Source organism: Callithrix jacchus, chromosome 7 (genome assembly GCF_049354715.1).
Source record: "Callithrix jacchus isolate 240 chromosome 7, calJac240_pri, whole genome shotgun sequence".
In the NCBI taxonomy this organism is placed as follows: Eukaryota; Metazoa; Chordata; class Mammalia; order Primates; family Cebidae; genus Callithrix; species Callithrix jacchus.
Genome location: NC_133508.1, coordinates 150,211,042 through 150,227,115, shown reverse-complemented (window position 1 = coordinate 150,227,115; position 16,074 = coordinate 150,211,042).

Here is a 16,074-nt window from a genome sequence, read left to right as displayed (position 1 = left end):
AAAGCAGGGACTTGGGAGTCACAAGGACTTGGTTTGAATCCCAGATCACCCACTTATTAGCTGGGTGACTTAAGGCGATTTCTTTATAATTGGAGACTCATCCTCTCATTTGAAAAGTGAGGACAAAAATAATATCCTCCTCATAAAGCTGTTGTAAGAATTAAGTGGATCATGTATGTAAAGAGCTTAGCATAGTATCTGGTTCATAATAAGAGGCTGTTAACACTGCTGCTACTGCTACTGCGGTTACGTTCCTGGCACACCCAGACCTAGAATTCAGTCCACCTGACTCTAGGTAAGTGCCGTTCTGTAACCTCACCTTGACCTGAGCTGTTCTCGGTTCCTCGGAGGCAGGGCGATGATTGAGATGAACTGTGGACCTTTGAGCCTCAGAGCAGTTCTCCTGATGTCTGCCCTCAACTCTACCTGGGTAGTTCTACACTCCCTACTTCCATTTCCCCACCTCTCAGACCCATATTTGAGTGGGCTGAAGGCCTTCTGACCTCCTCCTTCACACATGGTAGCTGCCTCACGCTCGGCACACCTGAGATTTTCTCCTGACCTGCTGTTCCCGCTGTGCCGTTGAGGGCTGTTTGCTTTCCGAAGCCAAGCTGCCAATGGCCAGTTTTCCATGAATCGTAATCCCTTTACCCCATTAGGCAGGATAATTAAGATAGGATGGTGCGCTCTTTGCTCAGCACACACAGGAATCAACAGCTGTCCCGGCTCTCCAGAGAACCCCAGTATCTGTCCACAGCTGTAGCTGCCTCTCTCTCCGTGAAACCTGCATCATTCTCCCCTCCTGAGGGCTTGGGAGGGTGGTAAACTGTCCACAGTCCCTGGGGTCCTTCAGTGAAGTCCACAAGATGTTATTGAGCACAGTGGCAGGAGATGAGCTGCCCAGTTTGCTGAGAGCTGGTTGCAGCTAACGTTTACTGGGATTATTTTACATCTGTTGAATACTTCCATGTACCAGGCCCCATGCTAAATATAGATAGATGATCTCATTTGATCCTCACAACAGCCTTCTAATATTGCTGCTGTTATTAACCCCAATTTACAGATGAGAAGACTGACGCTGTCAGAGGTTAAATAAAATGCTCAAAGATAGAGCTGGGATTTGAATTTGGCCGTCTGACTGCCGAGTCTACGCTCTTAATTGCCTCTTCTTTGCGTATAGAAAGTACAAATATTTAATCGTTTTTCTTCTTTTTCACCATTTTCCTGAATGGCATTTTTATCTACAAATTCCATCCAAGTGACTACTGCCTTGGAGGCATGGTGCCGAAACCTTGGTTATTTTGTAATTAACGGAAGGTTATAGATCCCCTAGCTCCTTGGTTATATCCTGAAGACAGTTAAATGAAGAAAGCTAAAAATGTTGAAGGAAAAGTAATCCTGTGTGATGAAACCAAAGAGAAATCACTTGGAGGTGTGTGTTGTTTTTGGATTATCCATCAGTGTGGATAATCAAGAGCTGACTGTATTTTTATGCACAACTTAATCTGCACCTTCTAAACAACGTCGGCAGTACAATTTCGGACAACAAATCAGTTTCAGGTGAGAGACTCTTGCTCCTCCTCGAATACCATTCTTCATTTAGAATTGTCCTCACTGTCAGCCAACAGGGCTGACAAGAAAGCACAGATTTAAGCTGTTGATACAAATCCTGACCCTCGGCTGTCCCTCGTTTGCTCATCACAGATTCTCTTTGTGTCTCCTCCTTCAGGGGACGTCCCGAGCAGGGAGGAGGAGCTGGTCCAACATCATGGCAGGCTTCAAAGCATTGTGCAAGCCTTCCTTTCATCCTCCTGGAGGCATCCGCTTATTTGAGGAGCCCTCAGCCAATTCTGGAAATGGGGCCAGCTCAGGGGGGCCCTCTGAGCAGCTGGGATGGAACCAGCAGCTTATCCTGCCGGCAGAGCTCCCTGGTGTGAGACCACACCAGGAGGGCACGGCCACCTGCTGCAGTTTCCTTGTGCCATGGTAGCCTGTGGGGAATAGGGCCATTTCTCCAGGAAAAAGAAAGTGGAAGGTACGAAGGGGACCTATGCCAAAGCGGACTTGGTGTTAGGTATCCTGTACGCCTTGTAATACTTAACTGATCTTTTACAGCTCCGGGAAGACGGAGTTATCACTCCCAACTATGGGTGAGGAAACAGACTCTTGGGGAGGTTGCCACTTTCCCAAGGTCACATAGCTTGTCTGTGGTCTCTTTGGGGTTCAAACTCCAGTGTGATGCCGGAATCCTTGTTCTTTACTCATGTGGGGCACCACTTCTGTACCTGCCATTTGGTCTTCATTTGGGAGGCAAGAGCTCCCTTTAGATCCAACTCCAGGAAAAAGTGTGATTCCTCTTTTCTTGGATTGGACTGGCAGGCCGGCAGGTCCCCTTCAACTTCGTAGAAGTGAAGAAAATTGTATCAGAAACATTATAAAGCCATCTTCAAAAGAACATTAAATTAGCTGGGCCACTTTGAAGCATACGGTGTGGTTATGCTTCCAAGTCAAAAAACTTTTGCCATGTAGAAAATACAGAAAGGAAAGAAGGCTTTGGTGTCATTGGCTGATGATTTTCAGTACTATCATGTCTACGCAGCTTGTAGTCTGCCCTTTTGCCCATGTGGCTTTGTTCTTTTGTAATGGCAAATACTAATAATAGCAAACACATACACAGCACTTATGTGCCTGTGGCTGACTGTTCTAGGAGCACTTGCTTTATAGCTTACTAGCTTTATAACTAACTCGGTCTCCACCACAAACCCATGAGATAGATACTATTATCATCCTCAATTTACAGAATTTACAGGCAAGGAAAGTGAAGCACAGAGCAGTTAAGTAACTTCAAGGTCATGGAGCAAGTAAGGGGCAGAAGTGGGGTTTGAACTTGGGCAGTCTGATTCCAGAGTCTGTGCTCTTAACCATGCTTATGTGTGACCCTTCAGCTGGGGTCCCTTGCTTGGCTATTGTACTCTGCATTTAGCATTTCTGTCTGGAGGCAGCTGTTGCGTTGATGGCGGAACTGTGCAGCACCAGGGGCCTTGGCTTTTCCTTCTCCCTGTGTGCAGTCCAGTGCTGCACCTTGCAAGGACCTTGCATGCTTACCCCTTTGCTCAGAAGGAGCATTTGCTTCTTTGATAAATGCATTTTGGTTGCACACCCTGTGCTGGCTCTGGCCTAAGCGTTAAGAGGCGTGAAAGCAACACAAAGTCCACTGGGGACCTCTCCTCTCTCCTGTACTCTCTGCCCAACTCCATCCTTTTCCAGAAGTCAAGAAAAATCAAAGATCCGGGGCAACGTTGAAGGGAAAAGTGATCACACAGCAGCAGCCTGAGGGGCATGTGGGGAGGAGGACAGCAGCCCCAGCCTTAGGTTACAGTGAGGGACTGAGTGTGCTAAGAAGCCCTCAGGCAGCTGGGGACCCCACATCTCTGCAGTCTCAGCTCTGGCTAGACAATGTGCTCCTGAAGAGTAGGCCCCAAATCTGAATTACTTCACTGTGTCTGGCACAGAGCAGACCTTTAGTAACCGTGTTCTGGATGAGCGAGTTTGTCCCTTAGTCACTGTTTGATGCTCAGGATTTCTCAGGGAGGCTTGGGGCCTGTATTAGCCACAGTTTCCAAAAGAAAATGGGTTCATCCCAGATGGTCAAAATAAAGAGTACTTAACAAAGGGATGATTTACAGAAGTGCAGGCAGCATGGAGGGAAAACAGGAAATGCCAAGGCACCCAGAGACAAGTTGCATGATCCATAAGGCTGGAGAGATGGGATTGTAGTGGGGTGGAGAATGGTGCCCCCAGAGCAACTGTGCAAAGGAGGCCGCCCTGCAGGAGTTATAGCCATGCAGGGTCAGAGCCAGAGACAGCCCTGAAACTTTCCTCTCATACTGTGAACTCTGCCAGCTGCCCCTGCTTCACCCCCCACAAACCCCTGGATGCACAGCAAGGGAGCCTGGTGCAACAGTCCTCTCGTGTCAGCCTCCTGGGGCCTGAAGGGTGGAGAAAGGATGGGGAGAGGGGTCAGGATATGGCCCTTCTTGTCTCTCCTGTCCGCACCTGCTGACCACTGGCAAGAGGCCTTTCGCCACTCCTCTGCTGGAGGATGATCTAGTGCAGACAGGAGCAGCCACAGCCTAGGGGCTTGGCCTGATTTGGAGGAATCGATCCCTCCCTCTCCCCTCCTTTCTCCCTCCTTCCTTCTTGCTCTTCTTTTCTCTTGCCCTCTGAAAGAACCTTAGCAGCGAGGCTAACTCTGGACCAGCTCAGAGCCAGTGGTAGCTTCTGAGCCTCGGGTGGGAAGTTGCTACAAGCCAGAGTGTGTGTCCGCCTGGGCGGTCAGGCTCTCTGCTCAGCTTCCCACTCCCCAAAGCAAAGCCACAGGCCTCTGGGTGACAAATAACCACCTGTGTTGCTCAGTACCGCAGCTCTGGGCCCTTCTCCTCCACTGTGGAGGAGGAAAACAAGTGGTTTTGTATGTCTACAGATTTTTTTCAAAGAGAATTTTGCGGGGCAGTGGGCAGGGGAGTGGCCAGAGTAGGACCATAGCATGTATCTCCTTGTAGCTTAGGAAGAAGTTGGGCTAAAGAACCTCTTTTCCAGTGGCTAGCCTGGTGGGACTTCCATTGCTTTGTTCGTTCATTTGTAAATGTTTCTGGAGCACCTACTATGTGTCTACCACTGTGACAGAACCTGAGGATTCAGAGACGGCTGTTGCTTCTGACTGGTGATGACCCTGTTCAGTGCCTGTGGGTGTATTTTGCCAACTTGACCTCATTCTAATGTGTACCATGCAGGCTCTTACAGATATCAGAAGAGGGGATGCAGCCTGCAGTCAGCCAGATTTTGCACGTGTGGGTAAAGTAAGGGAGGAGAGAAATTTCCTAGTTCCTAGAAAATGTGTGACTGTGGACAAGCCATCTAGCTTCTCTCTCGGGCTTCTCTATCTGTGTGGAAGGTATACCTTCCCTTTGAGGAATTACAGCTTTCCCATCCCATGGGGCTGTCAATCATGAAGCATTGCCTCCTACATTGGAGAGCTCTTGACACAGGCTGGCCAATCAGAGTACCCCATTCATCCATCCTGCGCAGTGATTCCTCTCGACCCTACCGGTGTCAGTGGGTTTCCCTTGACTGTTTCCCCACCTCCCAAACCGGCCTTTCTTAGCCGTCCTTACCCGAGTTGATAATTCTATCATTCCTATTGCTCAGGCTCGAAGTCTTGCAATCATTCTGGACACGTTTCTTTCTGTCAATCCACATCCCAGTCATTATTAAGTCATTTTGGCTCTATTTCAAAACATGCTCCAAATCTTACCACTGTTCCACTCTGGTCGAAGTCGCCATCATCTCTCCCTTGGTTACTGCAATAGTCTCCTAGCATCAGTCACGCCCCCTACAGTCAGTTTTCAACACAGCAGCCAGGGTGAGCTTTTTAAAATGTAAGTCAGGTCCTGCCGTTTCTCTGCCCACAACTCTTCGGTGACAACCCATTTCTCTATGTGACCATATGTAAAATGCGCCTCCCAGCCACGCCCATGATTTCCCTGATCCTGTTATCTCTCCTTTCTCCTCTCTCACTCCGCCTAGTCACGCTGGTTCCTTCTTTGTGCATCCATCCTGCCAGGCTTCCAGCTCAGGCTCTGTGCCTGGCCTGTTCCCTTTGCCTGAAATGCTCTTCCTCCACATACCTGCGTTGCACTCTCCTTTGCCTCCTTCAGCTCCCTCCCCGAATGCCACTTTCTCAGTGAGTTCTCCTCTACCCTCTACCTCCAATTTAATAACTTACCTCCTGGCACTCGTATCTCCCTTCCTTGTTTTATTTTCCTTATGATTATCATTATATTGCACACTATATATTTGACCTACTCATTTTGCTTTTCATTTGTCTTCTAACCTTCCTCCAATAGAACATTTTATTCCATAAGGGCATGAGATTTACATTTGTTTTGTTTATGGCTCTGTCCCTGGTGCCTGACCACAATAGGGGCTCCCTACATCCTGTTGAATGAATAAATAGACTTGACATATCTGCTCTGGGGGAGGGAGTCTCTGCTCCCTGCTCAGAATAAGGGCGTGGGGCTGTTCTCTCTCCCACTATGTGGAGAGAACCTCCCTGAGTCTGTGTCGCACAGGCACAAGGAGTGCGGATGGAGACATCAGGTCCTCAGGCTGGTGTTGGAATCCTTGAACACAGCTCCTCCCTGGCTTCCCAGTCCCTCCAGAAGCCTCCTCTTTGGCATAGCTGGTGTGAGTTTTGGTTGATCACCTCCAACAGAATGAGCCCTGGCCAAAAAAGTGTTGGCCTTTGGGAATTGTGAGGATTTAGCCAAGTGACAGGGTCAAGGCACTTGGAACAGGGGCCTGGCCGCAGAGTCGAGGGTTGGTATACGTTCTGCGGAGTTCTTCCCCCTAGACAGGCAAGATGGAGTGTTCTGGCTATGAAAGAAAACTTCTGAGAGCAGAAGCTGAACTTCGCCTCCTCTGCTCTTCACAAATTTGCTCAAGACAGACCTTCTCTTCCCGTGACTCAGGGCCACGCAGGAAAGAAGATGCGGGCTGGTAGTTCTCACCTGATTACAGCCCCTTAAGCCTTCCAAGACCACGGCAAGTGACACAGGGAGGAGGTGCCCTGGGCATTTGAAGGGCCTTGACCATGATGTCTGAAATCCTAAGCCGGAGTCTTGGCTCTGCTATCCCAGCTGCATGGCCTTGGGCAAGTCTCTGCATCTCCTTGGCCTCAATTTTCTCATCTGTAAGGTGAGAGCTTAAATAAATTACTCCCAAAGTTCTTTTCCACACAACGTTCAGTGGAAGCGGTAGAGCATTATGGTTAAATATGTAGGCTCTGGGGCCAGGCTGCCTGCGTTCAGTTCTACTGCTTACTGCATGCTTAACTTCTGAGCCTCAGTTTCCTCATATTAAAATGGAATACAAAATGGTACCTACCTCATGGGGTGGTTGTAAGAATTTAATAGGTAGAACACATAGAGGGCACAGAAGTAAGCTAGGCCTATACTAAGTCTTCAAAAAGATTAGCTATTACTATTATTTACCATTATTGAAAGAATTTACCCTGGATGCTGGAATGAGTTCCGCTTCATCTCTAAGAGTGGCCCCTTTAAAGGCAGAGACCTTTTCCCAGGAGCTGCAGCTCCTCCATCTTTGCATGAGCACTGACCATTCCCTCCCTTCCCCTGCAGGGTCTGGAGACAGCAGAGTGCGCTGAAGGCGGGAGTCAGCTTCCCCACCTCTGGGCTGAAGGCTAGGGCTGGCTTCACTCACTTAATTTGGAGAATTTCCATAGCCCTTTTAGCATATTTTGCTTGGGCTAGCTTATTTATGCCAACCATACATCTTATCACTGTCATAAATTTTCATTCCTATGGACATGTCTAAACTTATGGGCTGAAATAACGTAATTTACATGCTGTTTAGTATGCAGATTGGGTTAATCTGCTTCTGCAGATTCACCACCAGGCCCGTGTAGCTGCTCTCTGCCTCCAGGACCTCAACCTCATTTGAATATCGCATTCTGTTTTGTGTGGGGCGGTGAAAGATGTGTGGATCATAAGCCTGCCCTAGGCAGCTGCAGCACCCCACTCCCTGTGCCTGCGGCCCGCCCTGCACACGACTCCCCCAGGCAGAGGCCTCCTTCCCACTGCAAGTCACTCCCACAGGCTCCCCATCGCAAGGCTGAAAAGCCACCGGCGACCAGGTGAGCTCTCTTCTGTCTTAGGCTGCATTCTGAGATGAGCATTTCAATGTGAGTGAGTTCAGAGGGTGGTGAACCCAGGAAGCACTGGCAAGTACAGTAGGGAAGAAAGCTAAAACAATGTGAGCACGTGGGCTCAGTCCCACTGGGGACGCTGGGGTATGTTTTTGAACATGACTCTGTTGTCCCACAGAAGGGGTGAGGAAGTCAGGGTCCTTATTCTCTAACTCCTCGCCATCGTTGTCTGGACCCACGGTCCTTACTCTGTAACTGCTTGCCATCATTGGCTCAGGGCTATCGGCTGAGGGGTTTTCATCCTCACCCACTGCCCCTGTGCATCTGGCCTGCTCCACGTGTAGGCTGAGGAAAGCCTTCAGGAAGGAGTGACAGATGCTCGCAGAAGGACATCATTGGCACTTACCTGAATAAATAATGACAAGGGGTGCCCTGTTCGTAGCTTCTGTTTCCCATTTTCAGCCTGATTCTCCCTCACTTCACCTGGGCTTTGTATCTATTTCATTTCCTCAAGGACCCCCATCCTAACTACCCTATTTGAGACAACGCCTTCTCATGCTCTATCCTCTCCTACTTGTTTTTCTATCCCTGTGTTTTTTTTTGTCTGAGTCATTTTAGGGTGGGAAAAGACAATAAGCAGACAAATATTTATTATATCAGGCAGTCAAGGTCATGGCAGAGAAAATTAAAGCAGGAGAAGAAGATTTAGGAAGGCCATATTGGGATGGGTTGCTATTTTATATGGGAGAGAGGTGTGTGTCAAGGTTGTCCTCTCCAATAAGACATCAGTGAGCTGGAAGAGACCTTTAGGAGGTGAAGGAGTGAGCTGTGCAGAAGAGCTTTCTAGGCAGAAGGAACAGCAGGTGCAAAAGCTCTAAGGTGGATGCACGTTTGACTCATTTGAGGCCAACACTGTGGGAGCACAGCATTTGAAGGGTTGAGGAAGGAGATGAAGAAGAAGATGGAGAGAAGGAGAGCTGATGAGGAGGTCTGATTATATAAGACCCTGGAGTTCTTGCTAAGGATTTGGGGTCTGTGTGTTAGTCAGGGTTCTGCAGAGAAACGGAATTAACAGGGTGGATATATAGAGAGAAAGAGACTTATTATAAGGAATTGGCTCAGGCTGACAAGTCCCAAGATCTGCTGCTGGCATCCTAGAGACCAAGGAGAACCAATGGTGTAGTCCTCATCTACATACTGGCAGGCCAGAGACCCAGGAAGAACCAATGTTTTAGTTCAAGTCTGAGGGGTGGAAAATAAAAAAAAACAGTGTTTCAGCTCAAAGGCAGTCAGGAAGGAGGCATTCCCCCTTACTTAGGGAAGGATCAGCCCTTTTGTTCTAGTCAGCTTTCAACTGATTGGATGAGGCCCACTCACACTGAGAAAGGCAATTTGCTTGACTATCAAAAGATCCAAATGTTGATGTCACCCAGAAACACCTTGACTGACATGCCTAGAGCAATGTCTGGCCGAACATCTGGGCTCGCCACGGTCCAGTTAAACTGGCACCGCATACTCTGAGTGAGACTGGAAGTTTTAGACATAAGTGGTATAATTTGACTTATGTTTTTAAGAATTACTCTGGCTGTGGTGTGAAGAAAAGTCTACAAGGGGCAAGGGTTAATCAGGGAGAAGTTTTCAGAAGCTATTGCTGTAATTCAGGCAAGCGACGGTGGTGGCCTGGGGCAGGCGGACAGTGGGTGGAGGTGGTAAGAAGGGGTTAGATTCTGGATGTATTTTGAAGGGAAAGCCTGTGGGATTCATTGATGGGTTGGAATGTAAAATGTGACCGAGGGAGAGGCATCAAGGATGATACCAACGTTTGGGGCCTGGTCAAGCAGAAGGAAGGAGGCTCCGTGAACTGAGACGTGAAAGGTGCTGGACCAGCTGGTTTGATCCGGATAAATCAGGGGCTAAGTTTTAAACATGTCAAGTTCAAAATGTCTGTTTATATTTAAGCAAGAATGTAGAGCAGGCCATGGGCTATGTTTGACTGGAATTCAAAGCGGTGATGTAGCTTTGTTCAGTTTGGCACTCAATAAGCACTTCTTGACTAGGCGCATTGGCTCACACCTGTAATCCCAGCATTTGGGGAGGCCAAGGCAGGAGGATCGCTTTAGTCCAGGAATCAAGACCAGCCTGGGCGACATAATGAGACCCAGTCCTACAAAAAAATTCTCAAACTTAGCTGGGTATGGTGGCACATGCTTGTAGTCTCAAATACTCAAGAGGCTGAGGCGGGAGGATCACTTGGGCCTGAGAGGTCAAGGCTGCAGTGAGCTGTGCCACTGCACTCCAGCCTGGGGAACAGAGTGAGACCCTGTCTCAAAAAAACAAAAACGTACTTCTTGAATGAGTGATTATGAGACTGGTCAGATTTGTCCCATGAGCCTCCAATGAGCTTCCGCATATTACTAATCCCTGTACTCCAGAGAGACCACCTCCAACAGGTGACATCAAAGTCTCTGCTCTAGAAAGGACTTGTTAAGCTGTTTGCCATGATGCTCTTCCTGATTCTCTGACCTGAGATCAACAGCATATAGACCAGTGGTTCTTATGGGCATTGTAACCACCTGGAAACCTTTTAAAACATTCTATAGCTGCATTTCCAGATTCTAATTCAGTTGGTCTGGGGTGAAGCTTGTACATTGGTAGTTTTAAAAGATCCTCAAGTGATGCTCTGGATCCTAAAGCCTGTCCAGAGACTGAGAACTATTATTCTATGGTCCTGCCTTAACTGACCTTCTGGACTTCACTGTTTGTTTGCTGTGACTTAAAAAAAAGTGAGTCTCGGCTATGCACAGTGACTCACACCTGTAATCCCAGCACTTTGGGAGGCCAAGGTGGGTGGATTACCTGAGGTCAGGAGTTCGAGACCAGCCTGGCCAACATGGCAGAACCCATGTCTCTATTAAAATTACAAAAAAATTAGCCGGGTGTGGTGGCACGCACCTATAATCCCAGCTAATCAGGAGACCGAGGCTGAAGAATCGCTTGAACCCCAGAGGCAGAGGTTGTAGTGAGCTGAGATTGCGCCATTGCACTCCAGCCTGGATGACAAGAACAAAACTCTGTCTCAAAAAAAAAAAAAAAGAAAAAAAGTCAGCTCTTTTGTCAAGGCTCTAGAAAAATTATAAAGTCTTAGAAAGAAATGTTTGAAAAAAATCCCACCAATTAGAAAAAAAAAAGTTCTGTGCAAAAAGATTATTTTTTTTGCATATTATTTTTAGCATTATTTTTAATAGTGGTAACTTAAAACCACCAAATGGAATATTATGCGGCCCGAGTTGTTTTGTAGACAGTATGATAACTTGCAAATACCTTATGAGAGAGAAGCAATATGCTACAGTGTGTCTACGTGATGAGTGCAGCCGTGCAAACTTATGCCTATAAATAAAAGGGGAACAAAGAAAGATGAAAGCTGTTGATGTGTTAGGACAATAGGAGAGTGGATGATTCTTCTTTCCCTTTTAAATGACTGATTGATTGTTGTTAGGGTGTCTGCACAGTAGGCAGCAGAAATAACTAAATGGCAGCATTGCTCCAAGCACACAGCTGTATTCCCTGCCTCTCCAGGAAAGGTCCTTAGGTTTTTTTTTTCCTCACTGTCTCTGAAACAGTGGGATCAACCTCTGGACTCACTGGGGAACCTCTTCTTTGTCAATTAGGTGCGTAATGTATGCCAGCACTGTGCTAGCTACTGAGTTGAAACTGGGTTAGTGGATACATATATCAGTCATTGTTCTAGAGGAGCTCATTGTAAAGATGGAGAAATTAATGTATTGTAAGCAAACTATTGTAATAATTATAAGATAATACCATGAGTGTGATCATAATGGCATGAACAACATTCTGTGTAAATTCAGTTAAATCTGCTCCAGGAGCCCAGGGTGGGTGAAAAGAGGAGGTGACATTTGATCTTATCCTTGAGGTTAAAAAAGGGATGTGGGTAAGGTGACTAGGGAGGGACAGATATTTCAACCAGAGTGTGTAAGGGCAAAGATCCATAAAAGGCATGGAGTGTTTAGGAAATGGAAAATAGGTTTGGATGGAATATTATTATTTGTTAATTTACTCTACAATTAATTGTTGAGTATTGGTTGTGTGCCAGGTGTTGAGCTAGGTATTGGGAAGACCAAGAATTAGGAACCTTGTCTAGGCCTTGAATACTGATCATAATAATGGCAGACATTTACTGAAAGCTTTCTACATGCTGTATTTGTATTAACCATGTATTCTTCCCAGTAGCCACAGGAGAGGGTACCATTCTTTTTTTTTTTGAGACGGAGTTTCGCTCTTGTTACCCAGGCTGGAGTGCAATGGCGCGATCTCGGCTCACTGCAACCTCCGCCCCCTGGGTTCAGGCAATTCTCCTGCCTCAGCCTCCTGAGTAGCTGGGATTACAGGCGTGCGCCACCATGCCCAGCTAATTTTTTGTAATTTTTAGTAGAGACGGGGTTTCACCATGTTGACCAGGATGGTCTCGATCTGTTGACCTCGTGATCCACCCGCCTCGGCCTCCCAAAGTGCTGGGATTACAGGCGTGAGCCACCGCGCCCGGCCGAGGGTACCATTCTTATTCTCATTTACAAATAATGAAATTGAAATTGAGGGTAAAAGGCTTGTCTACAGTCACACATTTGTCAGGCAGTGGTGCCCCTAGAGATCACAGTCTTGTGGAGGAAACAGACAAGGAAACATGAAGCAGAGGGATGAGTCTAAGGTGGAGGAAAGGGAGCTCTGAGTAATGGCCTAGATGCTGTCAAAGTAGACTTCTTGGAGAAAATGACTTAAGCTGAGTCCTGGAGGATGAGTGAGCATTAGACATGGAAAGTGGGAGCATGAGAAGAAAGAAGACCTTTACAGTCATGGTGGGCGATGGAGCCGGCGAGGTTGATTGGGCCAGTTTAGAAAAGCCTTGAACATCCTGCTGGGGAGTTGAGCCTTTCTTCTATAAGTAATGATGAAGTAACAATCTTTTTTGATCTGTTTTTAATCAGGAGGCTGAGTCACTTGGGCAATGATTCAGCCATACCAACTGTGAACTCTCGATGACTTGGGCTAATGAGAAGAATGACATGGATAATCTAAAAATAATGGACAACTGGAAAAAACATCAGCCTGCTTGTGGAGTGCACTAGGTCACGATTTTCTGCAGTGGGGAGCAGCTGATTTGTTTCATTCATTCTAGAGCATCTATTCCAGGTGATGTTAAATCTGCTTTTGAGAGTGCCCGTAACCATTATGCCCATCTCTGTATCACACGGGTTTGGGAAAAGAAACTCTCTTCTGGCCAAGGATGGCAGAAAAAAAACATAACTGAGTTCCAGATATGCTAATGTTTTCCACTACTGTGTCTCTAAGATATCAGTAGGACCTGGGAAAGTGGAGTGAGATCATGGTTGCCAGGTGCTGGGGTTGCTGCAATGGCTGGAGCTGAGAAAAACTTGAAGGTTTTAGAGAAGCTCTGCTTCCAAATGAGGGGTGCAGAGTGATTAACGCTATAAGCTACGGGGAGTGGCCAACTGAAAAAGCTATAAAAGTTGGAGCAGCACAGGAAGCAACATGTCTGGGAAAGGGGATTTTTTTTTTTTTTTTGCACTTTTTATTGCAATAAGGCAGGAGCATTCTTTGATAGAATCCAGGGGAGCCATCAAGTCCATGATCGGGTGGCAGTAAGGGGAGTAGTTCTGATCCTCTTCTGAGACAGCTGTCTTCAGGCACAGGCAGAGATTATGTTACTTTGTTAGAGCCTTCAATAGTTAAGAGAAAGCTCTTGGTTGAATTGGGAAAGGGACCTAAAGATAACTAAAATTTTGAGCTAGCCCTGCCACTTTCTGTGCTAGATACAGTCCTGGATTCAAAGAACCAGAGACTGGAGGTTAAGGCCCAGGTCTGGCATGTCATCTATCTCCACCTACTTCCTTTGCTGTGAAATGAGAGGATTGGGCTAAATGATATCTAAATCTCCATTGTTTTTCCTTTGTGGATGCCATTTTATGAGAAATCAAAGGCTATTGATGACAGATTCACTTGGAATACAGACTCAGAGAGCTGGTCAGTACCAAGGGAGGCTGGAGTGCTATGTTTTAAATGCAAGAAATAAGGAGGTGCAATATCTATGGAAAATTTTAAAACAATAATAGATGCAAGAAAAAGTTGATGTGCTTCTTATTATCACCATGCACTGACAGTTCTAAGCAATATCAGTGATAAAATATTCCTCACCTTGATGGACAGCTCTCCCCATCCTCCATCTTTGATATGCTACTGTTTATCTGTACAATTCTCTTTTTATTCAATGCTCTTTCAATTCCTTTCACTACAAAGGGAGAAAATCTCTTTAAGGTGCTCTTTTTTTAACATTTTTTTTTTTTTTAGCCACTTCTTAGCATTGATTTGTCTCCAGTAAAGAAGAATGCTGAATTACTTTGAGTTACTTCTTTAGTAAGAAAGGTATGCTATAGTAGAGAACTGGAATGGGACCAAGGAAGCAGGGACAATAAACATGGAGAGACCAGCATATGGAATGAGGTGTGAAATGGGTACAGGAAGCTGGGTGCCTTGTGAGTCAAGTCCTGAACACATGGCTTGTGGACAGGGTGTGGACAGCTCCCTGAAGGCCCAGTTTAGGCTGGGCATAGGGTACATGAAAACAGACCCTGTCTGTCTCTCAGCTCAGATTTCTCAGATCTCCAGCACCTCAGTCCTTTCCAGGGGCTTCTCCTTGCCTCCCCTCATGTGGCTTTCCTAGGAGGGATCCCTCTGTACTACACCTGCAGTCACACCACTCGCCATCCTTCTCTGGGCTGGATTTCCTCTCCACCCTGGCCTGATGTCTAGAATATGAAGAGGCCTTGCTGCCCTTCTGGGGACTTGCATATCCTGCACTGGTGCCTCCCTTTTGCAGGCTTGGTCTCCTTGGTGCTCAGCCTTCTGCATGCTGGCACCTGCTGCAGGGTACATTTGCATGCTCCAAGGAGTCATTCCTCACAGCAACAAAATAATCTATGCACATTCTTTGGGGCTGAATGGACTGCTCTGGAGACCAACAGAGGGGTCTCCCAGAAAAATATGAGTGTGGTGGAGGAAGAGACTGAAGGCAGAGACTAAAGATAGAGATCCTTGTCCTCTCAAATTAAATAAGAAGTTTTGGATTTTTGTTTTTTTGTTTGCAGTTAGAACCCAGTTAGAAGAAATTAAATCGACAAAAAACCCAATCCAAATCAGTCCAATCTGAAGCCATGAGGGTCAAGTTCGTTTCTTACAGATTTACAGTTTGCTTAATTTTCTGACACACACACCAGACACATATTCCCTCTTGCACATTTAGTTTCTAATTGTTATCCTAAGATGATTTATTTACTCTTACAGGAAGAGAAAAGGAGGGGGTAGCTTTCACTAAAGTTTGTCTTATTTCTTTCAGCCTTTCTTTTCGGATTGTAAGTGCCACACATGCTTACCATAGAAAGTTTAGGAGATGAATATTCTAAATAGAAATAAATACTTCCTATGAATCCCATCACTCAGAGATGATCACTCTCCACCTGCAGTTGTGGTTGAAATGGAATCGCTGGGGGAATTCTACTAGCAAGAACTCGCTTTTATTCAGTTCAGGCGTTTCCTTAAGAAGAGCCCTGAGGTGCCAGCCCTCTCTGGGCCTAGTGGAGGGGGACTTTCTGTTCATGCTGAGGCCCCTTCCTAGCCTGACAGAGGCTTCTAGCTCTTCCTCAGTTGGCTCCCTGCAGATCCGGGACCTTGTGCTCGCTCTGTTCTCTGACCTCTGTGCTGTCACCTCTGGAGCTGTGTCCTTTGATCTTCTCTTGCAATCCTCTTGTTGCTCACAGCTGGCAATCTTCATAGTCATTCACATTCACACACGGGCATTTCTTCATTTATTCACATTAAGTCATTTCACACTTGTTTTAATAGTGATTATTCACAATACTGTTAGTTTATAGCACAACACGAGATTATAATGTTGTAGTGAACAGTCATCATTTCTTTGCGCTGCTCAGCCAGCTACGCACCATTCTGGGTTTGGGACCTCCCCACCCACCCCCTGCAGGGTGTGCAGGCTGCTCTTTTCTCTGATGGAGATCAAAGGGAAGAGTTTCTCTCTCCCAGCCCAAAGGCCATGCGGGAGCTCGCCTGTGATCTTGGTTCAGCCAAGTAGGCACTCCCATCTCACACTTTGACTCTTAAGAGAACTTTGCTAAGAAGTTCTTTATTAATGGTTGTCAGACTTTATTTATGGTGGTGGCAGAGACTTTGAGACTTGGCACTCAGCCCTGTTGGTTTTGAGCACCCCTAGGCTGCAGTGGCCTAGGGCAGCACAGATGCTGCCC